This window comes from Mustela erminea, chromosome 3 (genome assembly GCF_009829155.1).
Source record: "Mustela erminea isolate mMusErm1 chromosome 3, mMusErm1.Pri, whole genome shotgun sequence".
Lineage (NCBI taxonomy): Eukaryota > Metazoa > Chordata > Mammalia > Carnivora > Mustelidae > Mustela > Mustela erminea.
The window spans coordinates 117,588,923-117,607,629 of record NC_045616.1 but is presented as its reverse complement, the minus strand read 5'-3'; the positions used below and the strand labels follow the sequence as shown (position 1 = coordinate 117,607,629).

The 18,707-nt window shown below is 38.2% G+C and overlaps 1 protein-coding gene and 1 pseudogene across 1 annotated transcript in view; one reads left to right on the top strand and one right to left on the bottom strand.

Moving 5' to 3' along the window:
- The window catches only part of SGCD (sarcoglycan delta), a 952,032-nt gene that overhangs the window by 292,905 nt on the left and 640,420 nt on the right, over positions 1 to 18,707 (top strand). The window lies entirely within an intron of this gene.
- LOC116587238 lies at positions 4,966 to 12,925 on the bottom strand (annotated as a pseudogene).

Below are 18,707 nucleotides of genomic sequence, written 5' to 3'. Positions count from 1 at the left end.
CTTGAACTGAACTGGCCCAGTCTATCCTCTGAGTTATGGCTCTGACACCGCTTTGAACTGTGGAATCATCGTCTATTCATAGGCTAACAACTGTCTAAATTGTTAATCCGCTACCTTTGAAATGAATATCCTCACACTTCCTCTAACTAGGAATGCATATTTTCAGAAAGCCAAGAATCAGCATAGACAAAAAGGCCAGTTTTCCTTACAGATTCAAATTTGGCAAATTTTCCTCTTTAATGATTTTGCTTTGCTTAAGTTCAAATATTTTACTCTTTGGTCCACTTAGAAGCTTGATGAGTTAGTTAATTAGACCCACATATATTATTATAGACTCTGAGAGATTTAATTAGAAGGTGCTAATGTGTAAAATCAAATGTGCGCCAATGGTTTCTTAATTTTTCCCAAGTTTAGATGGAATGAATTACTGGTACTTACCATAACTTTGGGGGTGTTGTAGAAATTCTGCATAAAGTAGCAATTAGATTCTCTGTTTATTACATACCATATTAATCTTCAGGTTAAGATTTAACAGTTGGAAATTTAATACAGTAATTATTTTGTGGCTTTTGACAAACTAAATATTTACAGAATTATAATTTAGTGTGAGAATATACCGGGTAGCTGTTAGCATGTCAAAACATGTTAGGCGGCTCTTGCAACCTGTCTGTTAGTGTTAAAACCCAATTAATGTGTAAATTAACTTTAAATATATTTTTGTTGAATGTAGAATCAAATATGGAACTGAAAGAATTTTTCAGACTGTTGATGTCTAATGAATCTAGGTGATTTAGTATCTACTCAACTGTAGCTCTAATCTATAATAATAATTGCTTTGATGTTATGTTATTACTATGACCATGTAGGGATTTGCCAAGCATTGTGCTAAGTGCTGTACAGACAACATCTCATTTAATATTTGGCACAAAGTTGGGTTGGAGGTACAAATTTAATGCCTATTTTATAGTTGAGAAAACTGAGGCTCTGTGAATTAATTTAATTATGCAAATAGCTTACAGCTCTCCTGCAGATGGTCCAAAAAAAAGCCTGGACTTGAACCCAGAATTGCCTGACACCAAAGCTCATATTCTTAGGTCTTACTCATTACTGCCCGTTCCAGAAAATGCTGTTCGTGATATATATTGCCATGGCTAGTTTTATGTTTATAGCTCATTCACATAGTTTTATTTTGCTGTTTCATTTCTTTACCAAACAGAATCATTATTATCCCGCATATCTTATGAGAAAGACATTAAGGGGTGGCTCAGTGGGTTAAAGCCTCTGCCTTTGGCTCAGGTCATGATCTCAGGATCCTGGGATCAAGCCCCACATCAGGCTCTCTGCTTAGCGGGGAGCCTGATTCCTCCTCTCTCTCTTTCTCTCTCTGCCTTCCTCTCTGCCTACTTGTGATCTCTATCTGTCAAATAAATAATAAAATCTTTAAAAAAAATCCCTTTTAGAAAGACATTAAAAGTGTAGTGAGCAAAAATATCCATTTTTATCATGGTGGCTTTTTTTTTTTTCTTTTAAGAGATTTAGGGATGAAGGAGAGGGAAGGAAATTAATTTATTTGGGGCATCTATTGTATTCCAGAAATTGGACTAGATACTTTCCATATTAATGCCTGTAATGGCTTACAAGCTTTGATCTCTTATCCAAACCCTTCTTGTGTTTCAAAATGTAGAATTTGTTGTTATTGTTGTTACGGTTGTTGTTTAGAAAGGTGAGACAGTATACATGTCCTAGTGGGATCTTGGGCAACACTCTGTCATCCCGACATGTACTTTTTTTATGTCGACAAAACACAGGAAACATATGTAAATAGAATAAATGAAGACTATCCTTGGTGCCATTGTTGATTCAGGTCACGTTTTACAGTGAGACAAGTTCATGTCCGGTCAGGTTGGCCACAAAATATGTTCTGGAAACCTTTTCTTTTTAGAGCTTTTGATTTCAGAATTGTGGACAATGGGATGTGGGTTTGTATTCTCCACACATAGTTCAGGAAACTGTGGCTGAGACAGCTTCAGTGACATATGCTTCAGCCACATGGCTCGTCAACAGTGGAGGAAGAATTGGAACTTAGATCTTGTTCAAGTGAGAATCTCCATTTGATTGCCATGGTCTCTTTTTGGAAATGTCCTTCAGGATGCAGACGGGAGAATTAATAGTTTCCTCCAATGCCATGCCCTGTGGCCCTGAGATGCTAAGCCAGTCCAGCCCCCAGTCTGGGTTTTCCAGGGGATTTGGCAATATGAGCACAAGATCAGTATTGTGCAAGGTCTTGCTCATCTCTGCCGATTCTGCTGATGACCTGACCTGTGTGTGCCGCACCGCACTCTGTGCTTTTCTTGCTGACATGCCAGCCCTGGAAGAACACAGAGATATATGGGCATGAACAGACTCTTTAAATTATGGCATAGGCTTTAAATTAGATTAGGCATTTTGTTAATAATTTCTACAGCTAACTAGTAATGGCTCTGATCTCTTTTGGGTGAGTGTTCCGGGTCTCATCACCTTGTCCCACCTTTCTTTCTCAGAGAGTGCTTGGAGATAGGAGTTGAGGAGTTGTGACCTCTTTCAGTACTCAAATCTTAAGATGCTTACAGATCACCTGGGATCTTGTGAAAATGCATTAAACATATCAGTAGGTGTGGGACATACCTGAGATGTTGCATTTCTCATAAGCCCCCACGTGATGCTACAGGTCCATGAGTGGCAGTGACTTAGCTTGACTGAATGCAAGTTAGGTAAGTAGAGGTCCTCTGTTCCCTTGGTCAACAAGGCAGAATTCCTTATTTACTAGTTTGCTGTGATGGGCATGGTGTTAGAGTCACTTACCTGGGCTTGGCGTTAGAGTCTTTGGTTAGTGTAATTTGTATCCTGGTCTCCATTGCCTTGGTAAAGATTTCGTGAAGCTTTATAGCTGGATGGGAGCATGTTGGCTCTTATCTGCTAAAGACCCCAGGTCTCCATGCTGCCTCCTATCAACTCATTCTTGCCTTAAAGAGCAGGTATTTTAACCTCTCACTGACTCTCAATGTAGAGTTCATGCCACTGGAGAACTAAAGGTGCTTTGAGTTGGCAAACTAAACTTTACTTCTGAGCACAGTGAGCCACAAGTTTAATCTGATGTAACTACATTTCAGAATTTTAGAGGGAAATCACAAAGGACCTCTTTCAAGTGTATCATATTAGGTGGAGTGCCAGAGCCCCCTGTTCCTACCACCCTGCACAGATCTCAACTTACCTAAAATACCTCCACACCTCAAGGTGCAGAATTGAACAGTTACAGCAGAGGCTGTGTCCCATAAACCAGAATGTCCACTACCTGGACCAAAGAAACAGTGCCTACCCTGGTCCTTACCATGAGGGGCATGCATAGGCTGAGTTCTCTAGATTCAGTGTCTGAGTCACTAAATGAGAACTTATCTCCATAATTTGATTTTTTATATGTACAATCTGAATAATCCTTAGATCCTTCTCTGTATTCTTTTTTTTTCTTCCTGTAAATCTGGATTTCTCACCAGGCAGTTGCTTTGGACTGACTAGTACGAAGGTCACATACACAGGAAGACAGAAGACAAAAGCTTATTAGGACCTTTCAAAATACTGCCCCCATTTATAATAAATTTTAGCTCTACCCCTGGATAGGTTCCATTTAAATTATTTAAATTATAGATTTATTTTATAAATTTATAAATTTATATTTTCATAAATTTTTTTATAAAAATAAAAATATAAAAATAAAATATGTAAGTATATATTTATATATAAATAATATATAACATATAGTATATATAAATATAAAAATATAAAAATAAAATATATAAGTATATATTTATATATAAATATATAAAAATAAAAATATTAAAATTATAAATTTTAATAAATTTTTATGAAATTATAAATATATAAAAGTATAAATAAATTTATAAATTTTATAAGTTTAAATTATAGATACAAAAACATATCCCTCTCAAATATATTTAACCTCATAAGGAAGTGGAGTTTACTTATTTAGTGTTTACTGAAATATTAGGAACTTGGGGGAGAGAGATGTTGCTGTCAACTGTGTATGTTATAAAAACCATATCTATTTCATACTTTTATTTACACATTTGTGTCTGATTTCTCTTTGCTCCTTTTACCATGGTTCTCCAGGTGTTATATACCCTTTTGGCAGATAATCATTTTTAAATCAAGTAACATATTAAAAATTATACTATTATCTATAAAGAAAGAGTTTTAGTCTTCAAGTTGACAATAGAGCATGAGCATTTTCTTTTTCTTTTTATTTCTTTTCCTCATGATTGGAGTGGATTTTATTGCTGCTGCCCAGACACCGGAAGGTTTAGTCTCTCAAGGGAGTGGTCAGTGGTGAGGTGACTCCTGTGCTGAAGAGGACTGAGGCATGCTAAACTTGGACAGGTCCAGGCTGAGGTCTAAGAAGGTATACAGGGTATAGTCATGGTGCTGGAGGTTCCTGTACATGGTGTTGTCGAACAGCTTGGTGGGGCCGGCATCTTGAGAGGGCTTCTGTGTGTCATCCTGCTGCTCCTGACGAGGCACCAAGTCTTGTCCTTTCCCTCAAGTTCCAGGTCCGTGGTCTTCTCCTCAAAAACTCCTTCTTAGGAACAAAAACTGACTTCAGATGTTGTACTGGTACCTGACCTTCCAAAATGTCCTCTTTAGCCTTCAGCATTTCTTCCTTTACCTTCTTCCTCGAATTTTCCTTGTTGAACAGGGAAAACGCTGCCTCCCCATCACCTTCCGGTACTTGTTTTTCCAAATGTCTCTCTGGTCTCAGGAGTTGCTTGCAGCTGTCCTGCTGCTCTGGTTCTTTCTGACAATTGCACAGGTGGTGGGCTGTAGACATCTGGCAGTGTAGACAATCCTGACTTTGTATGATCAGGTAAGTTTTTTTTTTTTTTTAAGTTCAGGTGGCTTTTGGCTTTATCTTTTTCACTTGATCTGAGCATTTTCTCTGTTTTTTTCCTTTACATTTTGCTTCCTAAATTCTTTGTCTGCTTTTAACATGGGTGTTGTGGTTTTTGATTTAGTGTCTTTTCTGTCCTCTATTGGCTTCATGGTGGGCCCTTTCTTCTTTGCCTGACAGGGCCTCTTTGGAGGAGTGAGTTCTGGCTGTTCTGCTGTGGCCAGGTCTTCTCTTTTGCTGACACTGCAAATTGGGGAGCTCTATTTGCAAGGGTACAGGAGGCCCACAGTTTTGGAAGCCTTCCTCTCCCCCTGCTCATCGTCCAAGGATCAACCTTGGAGCTGTCACCCTTCTGGTCAGACTCTGAATCAGAGGAGCTGGACAAAGAGGACGATGAATAATCTGTCCCTCCCCTGTTCTCCTGAAAAGTTTGAATCTGAACCGTTTTCTTAATAGAGGCAGAACTTTTTGAGGAAATTCTATCAAAGTCTTTCTTGACAAAAATTCTGGAAGCCCTTCATCTGTGAATAGCATGCTATCATTGAGACTGGGGTTAGGGCTTGCTACCGTCTTGCTGTGATTCACAACTGATGGGTAAGAACTGGCTGAAGACTAGTTTTTAGACAATTCAGTTACTATTGCGGTGACTAGTAGTTTGCCTCTCTCCTTTGGTTCCACTACATTTTTTGGTGGACTTTCCTCCTTGGAATTTGGTGGCAGTCCCTTTTCTTTCTTCCGTGATTCTTTGGAGCCCAGACTGTCCTTACTGCAGCAGAAGCAAGGCCACCATGATGGTCACGTGGGGGGAGGGCTGGGCAAGGGCCAGGCAGGCCGGAGTGATTATGAGTATTTTCCATATCATTCAGTATACATGAAAGTTGATTTTTTAAGAACTTCATAGTATTCCCACATATAGATGGCCATGCAGTGCTTTTCCATTGCCCAATTGCTGGATGTTTCTGTTTTTCACATGTTGCTATCTTCCTTCATGTTTGATTTAAAATCAGAGTGAGATTAGAATATTTTAAGGCTATTAATATATATGAAATTTTATGCAAGACACTTTGTGTCAACTAACTCTTGAGTAAGTTTAAAAGTGAGACACTGTTTGTCTTTTAAATTTTTGCCAATTTAGGGCACCTGGGTGGCTCAGTCAGTTAGGTGTCTGCCTTGGCTCAGGTCATGATCCTAGGGTCCTAGGACTGAGCCCTGCACTGGGCTCCTTGTTCAATGGAGAGCTTCCTTCTCCCTCTCCTTCTGTTTTAAATAAATCTTAAAAATTAAAAAAAAATTTTTCAAACTAATGATGAGGAGTTATATCACTATTGGCTAAACTTTGGTCAGCCATCACTGATAGGTTTTTTGCAGTTTTTATTTGTCCTTTGAATTTTTATCTATATTTCTTTTATAGACAATAATCTCTTATTTCTATGTCAGATAAATATTTTCCTTAATAGTTTTATCATCTGTCTTTATTCTTTAAAAGACATTGCTCATTCTTAAGTTGGATAGTTGTTCTTTAGTATTTTTCTTCCATTTTATGTGTGTGTGTGTTGTCATTTGTTTCTGCTTACTTGTTTGCCCCTGACATATGTTTTGCTTATTTTATGAGATAAAGATCTGCTTTGATTTTTTTTCTCAAATTGTTTTTCTAAATGCTGGAACAGTTTTAGAAAATTGTTTAGAAAATTGTTCCAACATTACTTATCGGAAGTATGAATCCTTTGTCAAGAGATAGAAATTTCACCTTCAACATATGTATTTATAGCGTTTATGTATTTGGGGGCCTTTAGGTCCCTTTCTTTGATCTGTTCCTCAATCCTTGCAGTAGTACAAGACTAATATTTTACAGGCTAATATTTTAGAAGCTTGGAATGGTTCTAATACAGATCAATCTAATACAGATTCAATACAGATAGAGCATAACTCTCCTTGTTACTCTGTTCTTTCAAAGTTTCTCTGCTTTGTATTACTATTTATTTCTTTCAGTGAAATATACAATCTTTTTTTTTTTTTTTAATTAATTATTTATTTATTTATTTGACAGAGAGAGATGACAAGCAGGCAGAGAGGCAGGCAGAGAGAGAGAGGAGGAAGCAGGCTCCCTGCTGAGCAGAGAGCCCAATGCGGGGCTCGATCCCAGGACCCTGAGATCATGACCTGAACCGAAGGCAGTGGCTTAACCCACTGAGCCACCCAGGCGCCCCACAATCTTTTTTTTTTTTATTTGAAATCATTTTAAATCTCTAGGGAGTTATAAGAATCAGACAAAGAAGTGTATGCCCTTTACCCAGATTCAGTTTTCTTTAGCACTTCCCCATTTGCTTTAGTACCCATTTGCATGTGTTATTATTTCTTTTTTATTTGAGGAAATGATGTGATTTTTAAAAATTATTTATGTTCTTCACTTAAGGTAGTTTGTGTATGTTGCACCCCTTAATATTTCAGTGTTTACTTTCTAAGAACAAGGATATTCTCTTTTTTGATCATAGCATATAACTTATCAACTTCAGGGAATTTCATACACAACCTTTTTATCAAATCTACACTCCTTCTTTCAGATTTGTCCCAGTTTTTCCGGTATTGTCCCAATAATATTATTATGATATTAATAGAGAACTATTAATATCATAATAATGATTTAGATAACTAGTCTGGATTGTTGGATTTGTCCTGTCTGCTTAGTCCCTTTTAGTCTTTCTTTGGCTTTCATGTGACTGACATTCTTTGATGAACACAGACAGTTATTTTCTGTAGTGTTCTGTATTTGGGGCTTGAAGATGGTCCCTCATGAGAAAGATTCACGTTATACATTTCTAGTGAGAATACTATGGATGTGATATGTTCTTTCCAGCATATCACATTGGGATCACATGATGTGCACCTGCCTTTCGTGGCTAATATTTATTGTGGCACCAGTCAGAGTATCGTCCATTTCTCTACTACATATTCAGTGCCTTTCCCCTTGCATGTAGGAAACGTTCTTCAAAAAGACATTCTGAGACCTTTATCTTTGATGATTCTGGTCTGAACCAACCTTCATGTAGTTGCAAACAGTGATTTCCTGAACCCCATCCCCTCCATATTTATTAGCTGGTACTGGAGCAGAAGGATGAGCCCTGACTTTTATTTGTAAATGTACCTATTTGTTTTCAATGTGGACCCATGGATTCTTATTTAATAAGAATAATAGGTAGGTTAAAGTATCTCAGTGATCTTAATCATTTTGATGCTAAATTTGTCCCAGACTCAACCAGCTGGAACCAGTTGAAGGTGATTCTTGTGTTCTTTTTGTTATAGTCTGTCATTCTTTGAGCACTATGGTTTCTTAATGAGGTGTAAGTGTATATGGTGATCATGAAAAAGCTTCATGATATATTGCTAGGCAAAAGAAAGCAATGTACAAAAAATACATACATAGTATTCTACCATTATGAAGAAAATGGGAAAATAATATACACATTCACGTATTTCTTGACAAGGAAATTCTGTAAAGATAGCCCTCAGGAATATAGAAAGTGGTTACCCACAGTTGGCAGACAAATAACCAGTGAAGACAAAAGTGGTGGTGAGATTTTTATACCAATGTCTTTTTTACAAAATTATTTTGAACCATGTGAATGTCTTAACCTTTGGAAAAAAAAATTATAAAGGTTAAAGCATTTATCTTCTCTTCTGTGATAGTTAATTATTCAATCAAATACTTTATGATAAAGTTTCTTACTATAGGCTGACCTCAGAAATTGGAAAAAATATAAAATAGAACTTATTAAAAGTACCTGGGAATATGTGTATGTTACGGGGTTAAAGGATATAGCTTAAAGAATACACTCAGTCGTATTATAATAATATTGTGTGGTGTTAGTTGGTAACTACACTTGTGAGAAAAATATGTATGGGTAATATTCACAGCAACATAAGTAGTTAATGATGTTGGTACTCTAGAAAGAGATACATAATTCTACCTAGTTAACTGTTATTTCCCCCAAATAAGTTTGTGGCAGCAAAGTCGATTAAGTTATATATTTTTTTGAAATCAGAGTATATAGTTTTCTATATTCTGGTACCAGATGTTCCAGCTCTGGAGTCAGATATTTCTTCAAAGAGTCCTGTTTGGGGAATGATATTTAACAAACAAAATCTGGCTTCTGGGTGGCTCATAGGTACTAGGGCATGATTGCTTTCAAGCCCATTCAAAACCAGTTCAGTTCCAGAAGTTTCTTACTTTGACAAATCACTGATGTCTTCTAGGACAAGAAACTGATTTTTGAAGCAAAACAGGGTCCTTAGAACACTTTCGTATTTCGTATATTTTAATCGCCCTTTCACAGTGAAAACCCTGATCCCATTTTAAATACATTCACTAATTTGCTCAGTTCTATAACCCATGTAGTTTTGGAACCATACCTCCATTAAACCAAACCTTCTAAAGAGAGTTCAATATTTGATAGCCGTTACTTATTTTTTTTCTTTTCACTAGTTGAAGATGTATGTGAAAGTTCTGTGTTGAAAAGTTACCTACATTGGTTTTCTTTGCTCTCTTCAGTGTTATTATTCATTTAAAATGCAGTTGGGGTTCATTAATTAGTTTGTGTTTAGTGTTTGTTTAGTAGTTAGTGTTTTAGTTTGTGTTTAGTTTTATTTCCATTGTTGCTGATTTAATTTTATTTATTTATTGCATATGTAGGATATTAACATGATTCTAAAAGTCAAGAGCATACGAGAAAAGGAGGAGTTTTGAAGGGTCTCTCTGTCCCTTATACCTCTCATCTAGCCCTTCCCCCACCCTTGGTAGGTAACCAGTTTGATTGATTTTTGGTTTATTCTTCCTCTTCTTTCTTTGGAAAAATAAGCGGGTGCATGTATGTTTTCTTATTTTCCTTTGTTTCTTACACAAAGGTAGCACAATATTTATAATCTTTTACTTTGCTCTGTTTACTGAAATGTGTCTTGATAGTTATTCTCCACGCAGTTCATGGAGACCTCCTTTCATCTTCCTTGTGGATACTGTGTTCCCCATTCGTCTGAGTACCGTAGCTTATTCCACTCATCACCTTTATGGGCACTTAGATAACTGTCAATATTTTGCAATTATGCATCATGCTGTAATGAGTGACCATGTGCATATATGCTTTTGTATTGTTGGAGATATTTGTTCAGGTGTATTTTCAGAAACATGATTGCTGGATCAGATAACAAACACATACTGAGTTTTATAATCCATGCACATATTCTCCTCTGTTGGGGTGGTTACTCTGAATTTCCACCATCGATATATGAAAGTGACCCTTTTCCCATGGATTTACCATGTTACACGTTGGATTTTTGCTATTCTTATGGTTGAGAAATTTGCATTTCTCTTAGTAAAAGTGAAATTGAACATCTTTTTGTATGTTTAAAAATCATTTTGAAATCATCTTGTAAAATATCTTTTGCCTTCTCTGTAAATTTTTTTTCATTCCCTCATTTTTTTTTCTTATATAAGGAGTTTATTTGGTAAATAATGTAATTTTAGAAGTAAAAAGGAGATACTCTCTGATTTTTTTCCCAAATTAACATTGATCGACACTCTGTTTCTTTTTTAAGATTATTTATTTATTTATTGACAGAGCCAGAAGTAGGGGGAGCAGCAGGCAGAGGGAGTGGTAGGTTGCAGGCTCCCTGCAGAACAAGGAACCTGATGTGGGGCTTGATCCCATGACTCTGGGATCATGACCTGAACCGAAGGCGGATGCTTAACTTACTGAGCCACCCAGGCAACCCAACACTGACACTTTAAATAAACATTATTAATATTTCCTCAATGTTTAAAAATTATAAATGTTAAAAAAAAGTAACAGAATATTATTGAAATACTTTTTCCTAATTTTTCATTTGTGTTTTGACTTTGCTTAGAATGGTTTTGTTTTTGTGTGAGAAAACTTTTCCCTAGTTATACTGAGATATAATTGACACATGAAAATTTTATTTTATGTACTCATATGCACCAATCTCTCTTTTTTTAATTGAAGTATAGTTGATACACAGTGTTACATTAGTTCAGATATATAGCCAGTTCTCTATGTTTATGGGTCTGTTTCTGCCTTTGCTCATTTGTTTCTTTTTTTTTTTTTTTTTGGATTCCACATGTAAGTGAAATTGTATGGTATTTGTCTTTCTCTGTTTGACTTATTTCATTTAGCATAATACCCTTTAGGTCCATGCATGTTGTCACAAATGGCAAGATCTCATCCTTTTTTATGGTTGAGTAATATTCCTATGTGTGTATATGTATGTGTGTGTGTGAGTGTGTGTGTGTCTTTATAGGTTGTTTCCATATCTTGACTATCAAAATAATGCTGCAATAAATATAGAGGTGCAGATACCTTTCCAAATTAATGTTTTTGTTTCCTTCGGGTAAGTACCCATTGATGGAATTCTTAGATCTTACGGTATTCCTATTTTTTATTTTTTGAGGAACCTCCATATTGTTTTCCATACTGGCTGTACCAATTTACATTCCCACCAACAGTGCGCAAAGGTTGCTTTTTCTCCACATCTTTGTCAACATTTGTTACTTTCCTTTTTGATATTAGTCATTCTGACAGGCATAAGGTGATATCTCATCGTGGTTTTGATTGGCATATACCTAGTAGATGTTGGACACAAAGCTAATGTTTAAAGATTTTAAAACTCTTTACCCTCAGGTAGACTGGAATATGTATAATTCTGCATCTCATCGAAAATTCCCTTTTTATGGATCTACTTCAATATTCATATAAAGATATTAATTATTATTATTATTTTTTTTACCAAAGCACTGATGGCAATTTCCCTACTGGTAACAGATAAATAGAAAACTTAAATCTTTAGCAGTTGATGCTGCATAATATTTCCAAGAGTTTTATCGAGTTGTAACCATGTAATTTAATTTACCTATAATTCAAAGGTTCATTGTCTTTTTTATGGGAAAAAAAAAAATCTGTCAGTCAGGGAAATACATAATGCCCACAGAGAGACATTAAATTTTTCACTGTGAAGACAAAATACTGTGTATGAACCCATAACCCATTTCCCTAGCTCATCCTTATTTGACACATTTAATGAAAATCACTGATGGCTCCAGGTATCATAAACTACTCTCTAAAACAAAACAGAGAAGTTACAATACTTGCATATTTCACATTGAAGGAGTGATGAAAACTTCACTTCAGACATTTATTCTGTGATTTCAATAAGCGTAGTTAAAATTTTAGCTCAGGAGCCATAAATCACCATATGCTCTGTTCCGTCTAGGCCTGGACTTGGAACCTTGGATGTTGACAGAATTATCATATTAATTTGAGCTTTTCCTGGGTGTTTCGATTTAACTTTTGGTATTTCTTTTCCCAAAGACTTAAAAAAAGCCTTTCATTTAAAATGCATTACTTAGGGAACTCTTTTAATGATCTCACTTCCTTTCATTAAACAGGCAAAATCACATTTCTTTGAAACATATCTGCCCAGAATTTGATTATTGAATGGAGATGAGTAATTTTTGGATGTGTGGAACATCTGTCGGGAATTTTGGAAAGGAATCGCCAACTCCGCTCCTGTGACTGATTTCCTATGAAAGCAGCAAAAACATTCTATCAGGGAGTAAAACTAAAGCTGTCTCCATAGGGCAGTTATAAAATGCAGGCGAAAGCCGGGGCAACTTACAGCTTCCTAAATGCCTGATTTCATGGTTTGCCGCCCTCCCTGCTCCTCACCCCGGACTCCTCCACGGGACCCTCCTTAATGCGCATCTCTGATCCTCTCATTCCTTTCTTCCCAAAGCTTTATAACATCCCAACACCTACTAGCCAAAGTCCAGATGCCTGGATATGCGACTTAAAATCCCCCACAATCAGCTTGATTCTTCTCTGCAGTCTCACATCCTGCCACCTGTGCCCCATTCTCTGACTCTAACCCGTTGGCAGCCACAAACTCTTACCTCTCCTTCTGTCTCTCCACCTCCACACCCATGTGTCTGCTCTCTCCTTACCCTGCAATTCATCCCCGCCCCAAGGTCTCCATCTCCAGTTCCCCTAAGTCCCCTGCAAAATAGTCCCTGATTTTTCCGACTAGATGTGACCTACTCTATGTGCTTATTTTTATATTTTTTTCATAGACATGAGGATTTATGGTGTACATAGTACTTTAGTCTTTACTCTTTCCATTTAATACTGTTTAAATATCAACTGAGCATGTACACCTCTTTCTTATTTTTTAGTATGCATGTCTTTATTCAACGATTTTCAAGAATAAACTAAGAATGCTATTTCTTTTTTCCTCCTTAATTAAAGATAAAACTAAAGCCTTAGAGAAAATCGAGGGAGCTGGGAAGAGGGCTGTACTGTTCCTTAGTTTTTAAAGGGCTCACTTTGTATTTTTAACAGCCACATTCTAACAAATCACATGGGCATGCCATAATTTAATTAACCGATCCAGTCATAATGGAGATGTTAATTGTTCCTAGTTGTGGTCTTAAAAAAAAAAATCCATTAAAAATAGCATCTATTGGGACGCCTGAGTGGCTCAGTGGGTTAAGCAGCTGCCTCCGACTCAGGTCATGATCCTAGTGTCCTGGGATCAAGTCCTGCATTGGGCTCCTTGCTCAGTGGGAAGCCTGCTTCCCTCTCTGCCTCCGCCTGCCACTCTGCCTGTTTCTGCATGATCTCTCTCTGACAAATAAATAAATAAAATCTTTTTTAAAAATAGCATCTATTATAAAATACTCTTAAATGTGTATATTGGAGAAATTGTGCAAGGGTTATCAGTAGGATTAATTCTTAGCAGTGAGAGTACCTACTATTTTGAATTAATGATTTATGGTGGTATCTCTTCACCACCGTCCCCTCTCCTCGAGGCCTGTTGGCTTCTTGACATCATGTATTTATTCATCAGGCTTTAGGCAGAGTGGGCCCAGCCTTTAGGCTTTATGGGCCCAGCATGCTTCCGCTGCACGACTCTGCTAGGCAGAGTCCTTTATTGATGTAACGTTGTTCAGTCCTCAGAACAACCTGATGGTGTTGGGGATAGTTTTTTTCATTCCACAGATGAGGAGACTGAAGCTTCAAGAAGTGAAGTTACTTGCAAAAAGCAGGTTGATTTGAACTGGGTTCAGGAGGTTGCCTGTGAACTCACTCAGTCACCCATAACTATGGCGCCCTCTTCCACGTAGCCAGTCCTCTGACGTGTTTGCTCAGTGATTATGCCTGGAACAGAACATGTAAACTTGCACAGAAAAGAAAACAAATGTTGTTCACATAAAGGGAAGCCATTTCTGCCTTCAGCCACAAATTGTTCTGGCGATTCTACTGGTTATTTTCCTTCAAGATATTTATCTTCTGGAAGAAATCACTTAAAAAAAGATCTCTTTTGTGTTTGGTTAATACCCGTGTTTCCATAAGTAAATCCCTGTATAAACAGTTTGTTTGCAAGTTTTTAGGAGGAATTCTAACTATATTTTTTTTGATAGAAAAACAGACAGAGGGAAGGTGTAAGGGCCTATTTAGCCAGAGCGGCCCCTACCCCGGTTGAACGGCCATTTTGTGGTTTATGCAGTAAAACTTAAATTGACCCTGCCCCCCCCCCCCCAGGGGAACTTACTTAAAGACAAGTCCCGGAAACCAGTCCCAGGTAACAAAGCCCAAATACAAGGGTGGATCAGGCCAGGTGGAGACATCGGATCCGTTGGGGGGATGCATACTGTCTCCCCAGTTACCAAGGAGTATGGGCCCTGCTCTTTGGGCATCTTTTGGGGGCCAATTCTGAACAAGATGATAGGCTGGTTCAAATATCTACTAGGGTAAATTATAATTCAATTGGTCACTTATGTGTGACCGAGCATGACTGTGCAGCTTTCTCTGTGTGTTACAATCTCATTGGCCACCTGTGTGTGGCCAGGCCCAACCACATGGCCTTTGCTCTATAAAAGTTAGTCTGTGAAGCAAGAGAGGTCACCCTCTCTGTAAGGGGCGGCCCTGACTGGTCTGTTTGATGGTTGGTTTGATTCTTGATGCTTGGCATAAAATAAAGTTTTGCTTGACCTTCGCCTTGTAACAGTCTCGCTCCTTTAATAACAGACCCATTATTGGGGGACCCAACATTGGAGACCCATCAAAGGTTTTCAAGATTAGAAAGAAAAGTTTAAGACATTTCTTCTTTTCTAGAATATTTACCAAGCTTGTGTTACATGCCTGTGTTGTTCTACCAGTGGGAGGAAGAGGCAGGGGTAGAAACGTCTGGAACAAAAAGTAGAATGTTAAGTACATGTATGGATGCACCGGGTGATCCTGAGTCGCTTTAGAGCCTCAGGAGAAGCTTCCTCTGGTCACATGGGAGTAGCAGTCTGATGTTCGGGGTGAGAGTGAACTGGGTTTGCCTGGCATGAGTGTGGTGGGTTAGAGGTGGCAGTGGAGGGTGGGAGGGAGAGGCTGGACATCAGGAACAGCAGGAACACCATGTGCAAAGGCCAGGCATGGCGTGTGGGCACATCCCAGGATCCAGAGGAAGATGTGTGATCTTAGTACTAAGGATAGGAAGAGTGGTGCAGGAAGAGGCTGCCTTCAGCCACTGAGGGCAATGATTTTTAATACAGTAGCTTTATTGACATGTGACTCACATACCATATAGTTTTGCCCATTTAAAATGTACAATTCAATGCTTTAGAGAGCTGTACAACCATCACCTTGGTCAATGCCAGAGTGTTTTCATTGCCTTAGAAGGAAACCCTGTACTCATTGCTTGTCATTCCCCATTGCCATCTACTCACTCCCCCATCCCCTTGCCACCGCTAATACACTTTCTTTCTCTATGGATGTACCTACTTTGGACATTTCATATAAATGGACTCACGCATGATGTGACCTTTGTGTCTGGCTTCCTTCATATGGTATCAGGGTTTGAAGATCCAGCCTTGTTACAGCTTGTATCAGTACTCCTTCCCTTTTTATTTTTTCCAAATAATTTCTGAATGTTATTGCCGAATAAGTGTTTGTGATATTTTATCTTTGATGTGGTATAGTGATTTCAGCAGTTTCTAACATGCCTCAGAGACTTGAAGTCCTAAAACAAGCTCACCTTGAAGACAGTTGAAATGTGAACTCATATCCCGGTTATTGTTATTCTTAAAACACTTAAATATCATGCAATGGAATTATTGTAAATGGCCAACTGTGACCTCTAAAATAGGATAGCACACATTTTCTCCTTTGAAGAAATAGTAACTCCTGCATTTTTAGTGCTAAATTTTTTGCAGTCTTATCAGAGAATGTAAACATGACACATTTTATAACTTCAATTAAAGAACAAGGATTTACATAGTATTGGTACACTTTCTCAATAATGGATAGAAATTTGTTTTAGGGACAGTATGTGGGGAATTTTTTGTGGGCCAACATTCAAAACCTATTGCTATTGGAAGAAATAAGTGGAATAATGTTACCGTCTAATAAATGTTTTTAATTGTTTCAGAACGTAATGCTATAATCTTGCCAGGATTTTTTTATTTCTTCCATTTTCTTTTTTTGTTCGATCATGCCAAAATAAAAAGATAGAGGTACAATCAGACAGCAATTACTTTTCTTTCCTTGTGATATGAAAAACTCACTCTGGAAAATAATCTTCTGCTGTCAGATTACTATGAATTGCACAGTGAAAATAACCGTACAACAGTATAGTTTGCCACCTCAGCTGTCACTTCTTTGTTCCTTGGCTAAAAAAGCTCATGTTTTTTCCCTAAGTGCAGCCTTGTGGGAAGAGCACAAAACTAGAAAGAGCCAGGGAAAGGTAGAATTTAAATTGTGACTCTTTGCCCACACACTGTGAGACTTTGGGGAAGTGGCTTAAAGTTTCTGAGTATCCACATCCTCACCTATGAATTAGGAATGACAACATCTCTATCATGGGATTCTTGGAAGGGCCGGGTCAGCTAGCATCTGTAAGTTAACAGATGCTAGCTGGAACACAGTAGGAGCTCACACAAGGGCAGTTATTAAATAAGGAAGACTTTGACTCCAGGACACAAATGGTTCTTGAATTGTTTTAGGTCTTGCCTCCCATGTTAAAATAGTGTCCCTATGTTGCCAAGCAGTATGCTTCCTATTCTTATCACCCAACCCATCAAGTATTAAAATTAAAGTTAAAATTAAGGCATTAGAATTAAAATCAGAATATGAGGGGCTCCTGAGTGGCTCCGTGGGTTAAGCCTCTGCCTTCAGGTTAGGTCATGATCTCAAGGTCCTGGGATCGAGCCCTGCATTAGGCTCTCTGCTCAGCAGGAAGCCTGCTTCCCCCTTTCTCTGCTTACTTGTGATCTCTCTCTCTCTCTCTTGATCTGTGTCAAATAAATAAATAAAATCTTTAAAATCAGAATATGAACTCCAAGAGGCCAAGAACTTCTCTGCCTTGTTAAATGCTATCTACAGTTGAGATTTGAGTAGGTATCTCAGTACATACCACAGAAATCAGTGTGTTACGCATCTACTACGTATCAGGCTCTGTGGTTAGCTCTGTGGGTGATGAAAAAAAATAGCCTAGCACCCAGTCACTGTTTTCAAGCAACTTGGAATACAAGTATTGGCTAGGCTCCTTTAGGAATTGAGATGGGCTCAAGTTATCCAGAGGAAGTGTGAGAACATTCAGGCAGCTGTCAGAGATGCTCAGGAAGGGGCCATGGAGACCTGGCCCATCATGTGGGATACACAGTGTGTCTTCAACTGTCTAACAAGGTGGATTTTTTTGAGAGGCTTTGCCATACTCATGTCTTATGTCTTCTGTCTTTATCTCAGCTTCCAATCTGATTGCAGTTGCTGCTTCTATTGATATCACTTACCTACCTCTCTTTCTGACTTTGAAGCCTCTCAAAAGAGAAGGTCTAGCTGACTTTTGGGTTAGAATCCAGTATAGAACATCTCTGTAGGAACAGTTTTCAGGACAGATCCGCTGTGGTTTGCTGCTGCTAACTTTGGCTTCCCCAGTGATCATGATTCAATCAGTTGTGGCCAAGGTGGGGGATAGGGGGTGCTCTGGCTTCCAACCATGGCAAACTGAGTATTGGGAGGTGTAGGAAGCCTAGAGATTTCCAGGCTTTTCTCTGCAGACGTGAATGGATAGCTATCAGTACAGCATAGTTTGAGCTAAATGTCAAGAGACTGAGACAGATGAAGCATGCCTTGTAGAGAAGATAGCCCACTAGGTGAGTAATCAGGGAAGAAGGGGGGTAGAGTTTAAATCACAGACTGTGTCTCATGCCCTGCGGTGCCCACAGGATGCATTCAATAAATGTTCGCTAAGTGCGTTGTTGGAGGAAGAGACATTTGGGCAACTGCATTGAGAGGGTTAGTAGAGGAGAAAGAAGGAAAGAGATTGGAGATTGGAGATTTCCAGCCGACTTAGCTGATTTTTAGTACCTCTCTTCCACTTTTGAATTGGCTGTCTGGATTCTCCTTTTATTTTTATTTTTTTATTTTATTTTTTTAAAGATTTTTATTTTATTTATTTGACAGACAGAGACCGCAAGTAGGCAGAAAGGCAGGCAGAGAGAGAGGGGGTGGAAGCAGGCTCCCTGCTGAGCAGAGAGCCCGATGTGGGCCTCTATCCCAGGACCTGAGATCATGACCCCAGCCGAAGGTAGAGACTTAACCCACTGAGCCACCCAGGCACCCCTGGATTCTCCTTTTAATCTCTCTTGCAGATTGAGGTATATTTCTTGTTTAAAGAATCTCACAATGCTGCAACCATGGTTCTTGGGAAAACTATTTTA